The 12,552-nt window shown below is 60.4% G+C and overlaps 1 protein-coding gene across 1 annotated transcript in view; it reads left to right on the top strand.

The window, feature by feature from the left end:
- Positions 1–12,552, top strand: part of LOC128835455 (natural cytotoxicity triggering receptor 3 ligand 1-like) — a 44,180-nt gene that overhangs the window by 26,003 nt on the left and 5,625 nt on the right. The window lies entirely within an intron of this gene.

Here is a 12,552-nt window from a genome sequence, read left to right as displayed (position 1 = left end):
TTCCCAGCTGGGCATCTGAGATCCCCGGCCCCAGGCCCCCCCTCTGTCCATTGTCTTTTCTCCAGGGAAACAGGGTCGTAAACCAGGGCCTCCTCTCCTGCTTCTGTCCTCTGGCTGGAACCGGCTGGTTCGGTCACTGGGTCCTCACTCTGCAGCCCATTGTCCACCCATTGGCCAGAACCGGCTGTGTCTCCTCAGCTGGGCCTCTGGGTCGCCAGGTCGCCAGGTCACCGGTCGCTGGGGTATCCATCCTCCCGGCCATCGGCTGGGTCCCCAAGTCCTCTCTCTGGCCCTCTGCAAAACACACTCCCTCTCCCCTCACCTCGTTAAACCAGTAACACTCAGGGAAACTGAGTCCCACTCCTTCCGCATGCAAACCATTGAAACTCCACAGAAAACAAGACAACCCCCCACTTCGTCACATCTCTTCCCCCCTTCCAGGCTGAACGGAGCAGGGTCACTTAGCCAGTGACCTGGGGAAGTTAAGGGTCCCTGCCCCACGATAAAGCATCTGCTATAACATTGGCCCTCCCCCTCACATGGACCACCTCCATGTCATACCCCTGGAGGAGCAGGGCCCACCTCAGCAGCTTGGCATTAGCCCCTTTCATTGGGTGCAGCCACGTCGGGGCGAATGGTCGGTGCACACGGTGAGGCGCCGCCCAAATAGATACGGCTGCAGTTTGTTAAGGGCCCACCCCAGGGCCAGGCATTCCTTCTCGATGGCCGCGTAGTGCTGCTCCCGGGGCAGCAGCTTCTCGCTCAGGTACACAATGGGGTGTCTCTCCCCCTTAGTATCAGTTTTCATCAGCACCGCCCCCAGCCCTGTGTCCGAGGCGTCGGTGAACACCAGGAAGGGTTTGTTAAAATCCGGGTTTCCCAGCACCGGCCCCTGGATAAGTGCCCCCTTCAGCACACAGAGAGCCCTCTGGCACTGCTCGGTCCAGACCACCTTGTCCGGCTTTCCCTTTCGACACAGCTTCGTGAGGGGAGCTGCCAGGGAGGTAAAGTGGGGCACAAACCTCCGGTAGCACCCGCCATCCCAATGAAAGCCTGGACCTGCTTCTTAGTCTGGGGGGCGGCCAGGCCTTGATTGTCTCCACTTTGGCCGGCTCCGGCTTCAGGTGGCCACCCCCACCCTTGTGGCCCAGGTATAAAACCTCTGCCATCCCCACCTTGCACTTTTCAGCTTTTATGGTCAGTCCTGCATCCTGGAGGCGACCCAGCCCCCTCTTCACCTGGGACACATGTTCCTCCCAGGTCTGGCTAAAGACACAGATATCGTCAATATACGCCAGAGCAAAGCCCTCCATCCCCCTGAGCAACTGATCCACCAGGCGCTGGAAGGTGGCAGGTGCCCCTTGAGGCCAAAAGGCAGGACCAGGAACTCGAAGAGCCCTATTGGGGTGGTGAAGGCAGACTTCGCCCTGGCCTCCGGGTCCAAAGGCACCTGCCAGTAGCCTTTGGTAAGATCCATGGTAGTGAGGTACCGGGCACCCCCCAACTTGTCTAGGATCTCATTGGTCCTAGGCATGGGGTAGGCATCGGACACGGTGATGGCATTGAGCTTCCGATAGTCCACACAGAACCGGATCGACCCGTCCTTCTTGGGGACCAGCACCACGGGCAAGGCCCAGGGGCTGGCGGACGGCTGGATCACCCCTAAAGCCAGCATGTCCCTGACCTCTCTCTCCAGGTCCTGGGCTGTGTTCCCAGTGACCCTGAATGGGGAACACCTGATGGGAGGGTTGGTTCCCGTCTCCACCCGGTGGACAGCCAGGTTAGTGAGCCCAGGCCGGCTGGAGAACAGCTGCCGGTACGAATGCAGCATGGCTCTGATCTCTGCCTGCTGGGCAGGGGTTAGCTGGTCTGAGAGGGGGATCGATTCCAGCGAGGGGTTAGCCCCAGCCTCAGGGAGGAGTCCCACCAGGGGGTCCTCTCCCTTCTCCTCCCACTGCCCCCACACAATCAGCACCAACTTCTCCCTGTCCCAATACGGCTTCATCATGTTGGCGTGATACACCCGGTGGGTGTGAGCCCGGTTGGACAGGTCCACCACATAGTTCACCTCGTTTACCTGTCTGCTGACCATGAAGGGGCCGTCCCAGGCCGCTTGCCGCTTGTTCTTCCTCACGGGGGTGAGGAGCATCACCTGGTCCCCGGTAGCGTATGAGCGGGCACGGGCTGAGTGGTCGTACCAGACCTTCTGCTTCCTCTGGGCCCTTGCTAGGTTCCCCCTAGCCAAGCCCATGAGCTCCACGAGCTTTTCCCGGAAAGTCAGTGCATACTCTACCACTGATTCCCCACTGGGAGAGGCCTTTCCCTCCCACTCGGCCCTCATCAAGTCCAGGGGCCCCCTCACCCTCCTTCCGTACAGCAACTCGAACGGGGAGAACCCTGTGGACTCCTGGGGCACTTCCCTATATGCGAACAGCAGGTGGGGTAAATACTTGTCCCAGTCCTGTGGGTGCTGGTCCATAAAGGTTTTCAGCATCCTCTTTAGGGTCCCACTGAACCTCTCCACTAGCCCGTTGGACTGCGGGTGATATGCTGAGGCCCAGGTGTGTCGGACCCCACACTTCTCCCACAAGCACTGGAGCAGGGTCGACATGAAGTTAGACCCCTGGTCTGTAAGGACCTCCTTGGGGAACCCCACTCTGCTGAAGATGGTCAGCAGCGCGTCTGCCACGGTGTCTGCCTCGATAGAGGACAAGGCCACCGCCTTGGGGTAGTGCGTAGCAAAATCTACCACCCCCAGGATGTATTTCTTCCCTGACCGGGTCACCCTGCTGAGGGGCCCCACTCTGTCCACAGCCACCTTCTGGAAAGGCTCCTGTATGATGGGCAAAGGTCTCAGCGGGGCTTTACACTTATCCCGGGCCTTCCCCACCCTCTGGCAGGAGTCACAGGTCTTGCAATACTGTCGGACCGCGTCAAAGACCCCGGGCCAGTAAAAGGGCCAAGAACAACAGTTTGCGGCGGTACCTCTGGGGAAACCACCAGCTGCCGCCCGACTTTCCAAGATTTAGTTCGCCCTGAACCAGTCCATTCCCGGTACAGGAATCCCCTCTCCCACAGGAATCACTCCCGGCGGTCCTCCCCCTGGGATCCTGCACTGTCATGGCTAGTCAGGGCCCTCAGTTTCTCCAGGGAGGGATCCACCTGCAGCTCCGTCTGGAATTCAGCTGCTGGGTTTGAGGATACAGCCCTGGCTGGTGGCGCCTCAGTTTCCCCACCCTGGGACGGAGGCTCCGGTCCAGCCCTGTCGAGCCCTACCCCCAGCGCTTCGCCCCCCACCCCGCCCCTTGGGAGGTCCCGCGCCCCTCGCTGGCTCTGGCTCCGGGTAAGGACCAGGGCGCTCTGAGCGCCATCCGGCCAGTTCTCCAAGTCATTACCCATTAGGACCTTGGTAGGCAGGTGGTCGTGCACCCCGACCTCTTTGGGTCCCTCTTAGCCCCCCATTTCAGGTGTATCCTCGCTACAGGCACCTTGACGGGGGGCCCAAACACTCCCCTCAGGGTCAGGTAGGCATCGGGCACTAGCTGGTCTGGGTCCACCACCTCGGACCACGCCAGCGTCACCTCTGCACCCGTGTCCCAGAACCCCTGGACGCTCCTTCCCCCCACCTCAATGGGGATGATGTGGCGATTGTCCCCCGGGGCCTGTCCCACGCTCACCCGGCGGATTGGGTACGGGTGCTCTGGACCTGGGGCTCCTCCATCCCCTGCTGGCCTGGCCTGGCGGTCCCCTCCCCCTGGCACGGCCCTCTCGACTGCAGCCCCTGGGCCCGGCGGTGCCCCCTCTCGGTGGGCTTCCACCCAGTTAACACCCCGCGGGTTCTGCTTGGCTGCCATTTCCTTCATCTTCAGGCACTGGGCCACCTTGTGCCCCTTTTGGCCACAGTAATTACACCTCATGTCCCTCAAGTCCCACGAGAGGGGTCACCCCGCCCCGGCAGTCCCGGGCACCCCTGAGTTGGGCTTCCTGGAGTCCCACCTTTGAGAGGTCTCGGGGTGACTCCCCTTATGAGTCCCCGATGTGGGTCTCCCTCCTGCCCCCGATCTGCTGTCCACAAACTCATCTGCCAGCGCCCCTGCACGGCGCAGATCTTTGGGCTTCCGGTCCACTAGCCACATCTTAAGGTCTGGAGGGCAGATATCATACAGCTGCTCCAACCCCACCAGGTTATACACGTCCTCTGCGGTAGTGGCCCCTGCGCCCTTCCCCCACTTGCGGAGATATTCCCCCAGCAAGTTGGTGACCTCCTTGTAAGAGACACCTGAGGCCTTGCGCACACCCCCGAATTGTTTCCTGTACACCTCGGGGGTCAGTTCAAACTTCAGCAGCAAAGCCTGTTCGAACAGGTCATAGTCCCCCGTCTCAACACCATCCATTTGGCTGAACGCCTGTATGGCTTTGGGACCCAGCCGGGGGGTCAGACAGCGAAGCCTGTCTGCGGGGCCAATCTGGTTCAGTTCACAAGCCTTCTCAAAGGCTGTGAGGTAGGCATCAATATCCGCCCCCTCCTCGAACTGGGGCAGCAGTTTGGTGTCTAGATTCCCCACACCACTGACGTCTCGGGGCCCTTCCCCACTTACCCCGCGGCAGGCCCTCTTGGCCCGCCTCTCGTCCATCTCCAACTCGTGCTTCCGCTGCTCTACACGGTCCGCTCGTTCTCTCTCTCTGTCCACCAGCCTCCGCTCCTCCAGCTCCAGCTCCTTCGCTTGCAGCTGCAGCTCCAATCTCCGCAGCTCCTCTAGGGAGGAACCGGACTGGGGTCTCCCTGTACTGCCTGGGGAGTCAGGTCTGACCCACTCCCGGTCACTACACAGACTGCCCCCACGGCTACTCCCCGGCTCTCCGGGCACCCCGGGAGCCCCCCTGGGGTCTGGAGCCTGCGCCTCAGACGGGTCATTCTCTACAAGCTGAGCAATCAGCCGCTCCTTAGTGAGTCTCCCCACGCTCAGCCCCCTCTCCCTGCAGAGACGGGCCAGGTCGCTCTTACGGAGCTGGTTCTAGGCCATGTCCAGGCTGGTTCCGTTCAATACCCTCGTTCTATCGCTGGCAGCCGCTCACTGCCAAGCGCCTGCGCCCGCAGCCAACCTCTACAGGGTGCAGCCGCGAAATATCCCACTGCTGACACCACGTTGTCACGGACTCACAGATCGTGCCCACTCTTGGCCCTGTGCGGTTCGTGGGGGGGTGCCCCTTTCAGTGTGACAGCCCTTCTCGGGGTCAGGCCCCTCCACCTCCTGGATCCGCACCTCTCTGAGCCTTAGCACGTCTGTCTCTGCCGTGGGTCCCCTCAGGGAGTCCACTCGCTCTGGACCCCCGGGGCCTCCACCCTCGAAGGGATTGATGTAACCCTGTTCTCTAGACCGGAGTGACTCTCAGCCAGCATAAAACAGGAGGGTTTATTGAGAGTTGAACACAGCACAGGAAACTCTCAGGGCCTCAGGCCTGGCCTCCCTCAGCCCGGCACATCCCAGTCTCTCTGCATCCAGGTGGGCTCTGCCTGCTCCCCCTCTCCAGCCCCGAGCCCCCTGCTCCCAGCTGGGCATCTGAGATCCCCGGCCCCAAGCCCCGCCTCTGTCCATTGTCTTCTCTCCAGGGAAACATGGTCGTAAACTGGGGCCTCCTCTCCTCGCTTCTGTCCTCTGGCTGGAACCAGCTGGTTAGGTCACTGGGTCCTCACTCTGCAGCCCATTGTCCGCCCACTGTCCAGAACCGGCTGCGTCTCCTCAGCTGGGCCTCTGGGTCACCAGGTCACCGGTCGCTGGGGTATCCATCCTCCCGGCCATCGGCTGGGTCCCCAAGTCCTCTCTCCGGTCCTCTGCAAAACACACTCCCTCTCCCCTCACCTCGTTAAACCAGTAACACCCAGGGAAACTGAGTCCCACCCCCTCCGCATGCAAACCATTGAAACCCCACTGAAAACAAGAAAAAAAACGCACTTTGTCACAGGAGTCTTAAGAGGGATATTGGGATGAGTAATGGGGAATCTGTGAACAAAAAGAAAGATTTGCTGGGAAAGTGGGTGAGGGGCAGAGGTGAGGGCATGTTGGATCTGGTTGCCCAAGGGCATTTCCTGGGCATGTGTCAGGCGGATGTGAAGCCGTGTCCATGGGACAAAGACGTAAGGTCTGTGCAGGAGATGGCGTCTCTTGCTGCTGCCTTTGAACCGACCCAGGTATCTACTGAAAACAAACCACTGAAAGAGGGCTTTGAAGCTGGTGGGACGGGGAGATCCCATTTTATCCCTAGCAAGAGGCTGGGAGGCTGGGTTCTCACCCATAAGTGCAGAAGAGCCCAGGAGGTGCTATTAGTGTAACTCCACTGATCACCTGAACAAGAAATGCCCTGTGCTGGGAGGAAGCCGGGAACCAATAGCTCATGTTAGTTCTGCCGTCCTCACCACAGACGACCTCCCCCCCCCCCCAGGGAATCGAAACCTGTCATATCGGTTCTGTGAAATTAGCCTCTGCAGAACCAGATGTGGAGCACGTTAAGGTTGTTAGAAGTAATGGCAGGGAATACTTGGGGCAGAGGGATACAGAGGCCCAGATCTCTCTGGTTAAGCAGCGTGTGGTCCCAAAAGCCAGTATGTTACCTGGCCAAATGGCAGAGATTGTGGGGTGGGCGAAAGCAGATTCCTCGTACCACTAGCTGAAATCCATGTGGGGTGGGAAGGTTTGGAAGTGTTGTGACTGTGGGGGTAATGGAACACCTTCTAGGCGACCCGCTCCTGGATAGTGATTTTTTTCTGTGTAGCTCAGGTTAAAGTATTTGCCTGCAGCAGGAGGGAGTTTTATGCTGGGACCCCCGAGGGAAAGGGGAAGCTCTCAGAAACTGCTGGGAGAATGGGAGAGAGTCTCCTTGATTCTTCTGCAGCAGGGGGAAGCCACATGCTTCCAGGGGGGAGGGTGGTTGAGACAAGCCCCTGCACTGCAGCTGGAGGTAACACCACATCAGGAAGGGATGGGGATGTGATGCCTGCCAGGAAGAGAACTGTCCAGGTTGTTAGCTGCCAGTGGGTCACAGCTGAACCCCAGACCCGGCTCTAGGGAGCAGGGACAAATGTGTCCCAGAGGAGAGCCCAGAGAAGGGGCAGGGAACCACTGAGGTGGGTGAGGATCTCTGTGACTCTGTAACACAGGGAAGCAGGGTGCTCCCAAGTATGGGAGGGGCTGAGACTGGCTCCTTTCCAGCAGAAGGCAACATGCCCTCAGGCACAGGGGCAGGAGAGGTGTGGTCTGTGATTAAGGAAACTGTCCCCATTGGTAGCTGGCACAGTTCTGCAGTGAACAAGAGATCAAACCCTTCCTAGGGAGCACAGAGAAATGTGTCTTAGAGGAGGCCCCGAGGAGGGAACTGGGGAAGGAATAGTGGGGTACAGGGATGTCTCCTCACTGGTCACTTGGGAGAGGATGCCCAGGACCCAATGGGTGAGTCAGCCCGTTACCCAGGTTTTGAGAAGGAACTGTGTCACTGACCTCCTGGAGGGGAGCAGTCACACTTCTCAGGGACAGAGAAGGGGTGGCGGAGGGGACCCCAATCCAGGTCCCAGCTTTTCAGGATGCTATTTCTGATAAGTTTTTGTAAAGTAATTCAGGTCACCAGTCACTGGGGTATCCATTCTCCTGGCCATTCGCTGGCCTTCTGTAACCACAAACTCCCTTTCCCACCACCTTGTTAAACCAGTAACACCCAGGGAAACTGAGTCCCACCCCTTCTGCATGCAAACCAGTGAAAACAAGAAGAACACTCCCCACTTCGTCACACCTCAGCAGCCAACCGTCCATGGGTTGCAGTTTTCCCACCCCTCACCCCAGTTCTCACCGAGTCGCAGTTTCGGTGCATTGGAACTGCTCGGTGTGAGGCTCAGCCCAGACTCTGGTGTAGCGTGCTGCCCCCCTTGGGGACCTTTTCACCGGGAAAAAGCCTCATTGGCTATGAACTTCCTGGCTCTGACCTCTGAGCATTCAGCATCCCTGTTCTCCCCGGGCACGTCCCACAGCAGGTCCACTTGGGCGGAACTCCTGGGGAAGCCAGGTGGGCCCTGCACCCCCACTTCGCACTCAGCAGTGACTCACCCAGCAAAGTCCATCTTGGACAGTAAAGTTCATGCTGCCGCTGCTTCTCCTGCAGCTCGTCCTTGTGCTTTCGCTGTTTCTCACGGTCCTCTCATCACAGGCGCCAACTTTTCAAACTGCCGAGGGGGGCTCAACCCCCTGCTCTGCCCCAGGCCCGGCCCCACTTCACCCCTTTCCCCAAGGCCCCACCCACCTCTTCCCACCCGGTTCCGCCCCCTCCCCTAACTGTGACATGTCCCGGCTCCTCCCCCAGCCTCCCTGCATGCCGCGGAACAGCTGTTTGTAATGGGTGGGAGGTGCGGGGAGGGAGACGGGAGATGCTGATCTGCAGGGCCACGGGCAGGCAGGAGGCACTGGGGGTGGGTGGAAGCTGGTGGGGGGGGCTGCCCATGGGTGCTCCAGGCCTGGAGCACCCACAGAGTCGGTGCCTCTGGCCTCTCATTCCTTCTTGTGGCCCCCTGGCTCTTTTAGTCTCAGCTCCAAGTCCAGGCCACTGTTGGGGAATCCGGTCGTGAAGACCCCCTGCTGGCTGGGGACACGAGTCTTGGGGATGCCTGGCTGCCGCTCCGGCTGCTCCCAGACACTTTGGTCGCCCCGCGTGGGTCAGGACCCTGCTCCTGAGATCAATCCTCCTCCTCCAGCTGCACAATCAGCTCAGCCCCGGTGCACCTTCCAGTGCGCAGCCCCCTCCCCGGCACAGGTCTGCAACATCTTTCCTACGGAGACGGTTCTAGGCCATCTCTTTGCTCTTCCCTCTAACTCTCCTTTCTTTCACCGCTCCCAGTCGCTTCCTGCTGGACGCTCCTGGTGACCTCATCAGCCAACCGCCCATAGGGTGCAGTTATCCCACTGCTGCCACCAGCTGTGGAGAGTCCCAGTCTCGGTGCTCTGGCACCGCTCTGAATGACAGGAGTCTAGTGCAGCGTGTCTCCCCGCTGGGCTCACTCTCACCAGGGCAAGGAGCCTCCTTGTCTTCAGAGCTTCCTGATCTGTCCTGGGAGCATTCATCCCCCTGTTTACACCGTGAGCTTCCTGCAGTGAGAGTCCACCTGGCTGGGACACCTGGGGAGCCTACATGCCCCCAAAGGGCCCTGCACCCCAACTCCGCAGTCAGCAGTGACTCCCAGCCAGCGTGTGACATGGAAGGTTTATTAGTCATTGGGAACCCAGCATGGAACACAGCTTGTTAGCACAGAAATTAGGAAGATTCGGCAAAGTCCGTCTTGGGGGGCCCAGGGCCGTGGGCTTCCCCCCTGTAGTGAGGCAGTGTGGCTCCCCGCTGCCCCGGAAGGGGAAGAGCCCATCCGGAGGCGGGAGTGGGCGGAGCTAGGGAGCTCAGAGCCCGCCCCTCAGAGGGTCAGACGGTGACCCGGAAGTATAAAGTCTCGCCCTCAGAGCTCAGTCTGGCGCCAGCAGCTGGAGAGACCAGACGTCTCCAGCCTAGCTCGGGACTGGGAAACCTCTGCGGCCCAGAGTGACCGCCAGGAGCCGCCGAGCCTGCCCTGCGCCTGCTACCCCGAGGAGCCGCCAGGCCTGCCCGGCGTCTCCTATCCGGAGGAGCTCCTGGACTTGCCAAATGATCCCTGGCCGGACGAACCCATGGTCTTGGATCCCCCAGAGGCCGACACCAGCCCCTAGGTAGGCTAGGGTTACCATTGGTCCGGATTTACCCGGACATGTCCTCCTTTTTGTGCTAAAAATAGCGTCCGGGGGGAATTTGTAAAGCACTCACAATGTCCGGGATTTCCCCCCTCCCCGGGCAGAGCAGAGCGAGCAGCTGGGAGGGCTGCAGGAAAGTCCCGGGCTGGACTCCGGAGCAGCTGTAGAGGAGCCGGATCCGCCCTGCATTCTGAGCCGGCAGCTCTCCCCTGCAACCCGGTCTGGCAGCACTGTGCAGGGCCAGGGACCGGGTTTTGTTGTGCAGGGCCAGGGACCGGGTTTTGTTGTGCTGGGAAGCGCAGCCACGTGTCCGGCTCGCACAGAGCCCAACACCCTGTTCTGAGCAGCAGGGTAAGGGGGGGCAGGAGAAGGGACAGGGAGGTTCTGGAGGGGGCAGTCAAGAAACGGGGGGGGGGCTTTTTGGGGGGAGTGGAGAAAGTTTTGGGCAGTCAGGGTACAGGTAGGGGGTAGGGTCCTGGGGGGCAGTTGGGGGGGTCTTAGGAGGGGGCAGTTAGGGGACAAGGAACAGGGAGTCTTAGGTAGGGGGTGGGGTTCTGGAGGGCAGTTAGGAGCAGGGGTCCCAGGAGGGGGCAGTCAGGGGACAGGGAGTGGGGGGGGTGTTTGGGAGTTCTGGGGGGGAGCTGTCAGGGGGCAGGAGTGGGGAGAGGGATCGGAGCAGTCAGGGGACAGGGAGCAGAGGGGTTTAGATGGGTTGGGAGTTCTGGGGGGGGGGCTGTCAGGGGGTGGGGAGTGGTTGGATGGGGCGTGGGAGTCCCAGGGGTCTGTCTGGGGGTGGGGGTGTGGATAAGGGTTGGGGCAATCAGCGGACAAGAGGCAGGGAGGCTTAGATAGGGGGTGGAGTCCTGGGGGGCAGTTAGGGGCAGGGGTCCCTGGAGGGGGCAGTCAGGGGACAAGGAATGGGGGGAGGGTTGGGGGTTCTGGGGGGGGCGGGAAGTGGGAGGGGCAGGGGCGGGGCTGGGGCGGGGCTCCTCCCGTCCTCTTTTTTGCTTGCTGAAATATGGTAACCCTAAGGTAGGCCCCGAGGGGGAGTGTGGAAGTAGCCCGAGGGCAGCCGAACCCAGTCTGGCTGCTGCACTGCCAGAGCCGAGGTCGGTGTGTTGCGGCCGGGATCCCCACTGACAGCAGCGAGTTTCCGTCGCTGCTAGGGCCCCGGGCTGGGACGCAGTGGAGTGGGAGGACCTGCGTCCCCCCCTGCCACCCACCCCTTGGGCGGCAGACTCCCCTTCTCCCAGGCCTGTTGAGGCTCAGGCCTATTACTGGTGGTGCCCAGCCCTGGCCTAGAGCCTGAGCTTATATACTTTGTTGACCGTTGCTCAGCCCTAACTGAGGGTCTGAGCCCGGATAACGTTGGTGCTGCCCTGAGCCAGGGCCGGGCCTACTGTACCTTTCAGGGCTGCCAGAGAAGATCGTGCTGCCAGACCAAGTGCCCCAGCCTCAAGGGTAGTGAGTCGGTGTGGCTCCCCGGAGCGGGTTGAGCCCCGGCCAACTCTTGTACACCCCCACACCCCGAGTCCCACACCAGGAGACTGACCACCTTCCAGCAGCCCAGCCTCAGTCATGCCCAGCTGCCCTGCTTCCGGGCTCTGTCTCTTTCCTGGGCAAACCGGTCACCTGGTCTCTTCGTTCTCCATCACCTCCGGCTGGCTCCTTGCAGAGGATGGGCCCGGCCATCAGTTGCCAGGATACAGTGTCAGACGTTCTCTGTGCCCAGGCTGCCAGTCGCAGTCACGCTTGCCTGCTAGGGGTCTCTGCAGCGATCACACACCCTTGTCCCACCACCTAGATACCCATAGGGGAAACTGAGGCACACGCAGCATTCCAACAGAACATTAAGACCATTCCCACCTCACCAGAGACGCGCACCGCTGACACAAGGGCCGTAGCATGGACGTGCCAAAGCAATTGAATTCCTGTGCTAGCTGTACGCTAATGTAATTTGGGTCACGTTAATTTAGCAATGTAGACTTGTCCTCAGAAAATATCTGACGGCCCCGCAGGCATGTAACCAAACCGTCCTGCGAGCCACCGAGCCCAGAGAATCTCTGGGGCCCTGTGGGGTTACACCCCCTGTCACGGAGTCCCCGGGCGATGCTCTGGAACTGCTCCCCACAAAGCCAGTCAGGACTCTGGGGAGCCTCCTCTCCCTTGGAGCAGACTGTCTTCGGGGCAAGAAGCTCACACGGCTTCACCTCCTGGGTCTGACCTTGCGGCATTCAGCCTATGCCCCTCCGTGTGCTTCCCACAGTGAGTCCGTCCAGGCGGGGTCCTGGGGAAGCCAGAGGGCCCTGTACCCCCACTTCGCAGTCAGACGTGACTCTCAGCCAGCCAGTAACACAGAGGTTTATTAGATGACAGGAACATGGTCTAAAACAGAGCTTGTAGGTACAGAGAACGGGACCCCTCAATCAGGTCCATTCTGGGGCCCAGTGAGCTAGACACCCCCATCTGCCCTCACTCCTAGTCCCCAGCCAGCTCCAAACTGAAACCCCCTCCAGCCGCTCCTTCCCTGGGCTTTGTCTCTTTCCCGGGCCAGGAGGGCACCTGGATTAAGTTTAGAAGTGTGAGCAACAAGGGTGATGTTGTGGTCGGAGTCTGCTATAGACCACCAGACCAGGGGGATGAGGTGGACGAGGCTTTCTTCCGGCAACTAGCAGAAGTTACTAGATCGCAGGCCCTGGTTCTCATGGGAGACTTTAATCACCCTGATATCTGCTGGGAGAGCAATACAGCGGTGCACAGACAATCCTGGAAGTTTTTGGAAAGTGTAGGAGACAATTTC

Source organism: Malaclemys terrapin, chromosome 4, assembly GCF_027887155.1.
Source record: "Malaclemys terrapin pileata isolate rMalTer1 chromosome 4, rMalTer1.hap1, whole genome shotgun sequence".
Classification (NCBI taxonomy): Eukaryota; Metazoa; Chordata; order Testudines; family Emydidae; genus Malaclemys; species Malaclemys terrapin.
The sequence above is the reverse complement of the archived record's forward strand: the minus strand, read 5'-3'. Positions and strand labels throughout refer to the sequence as shown.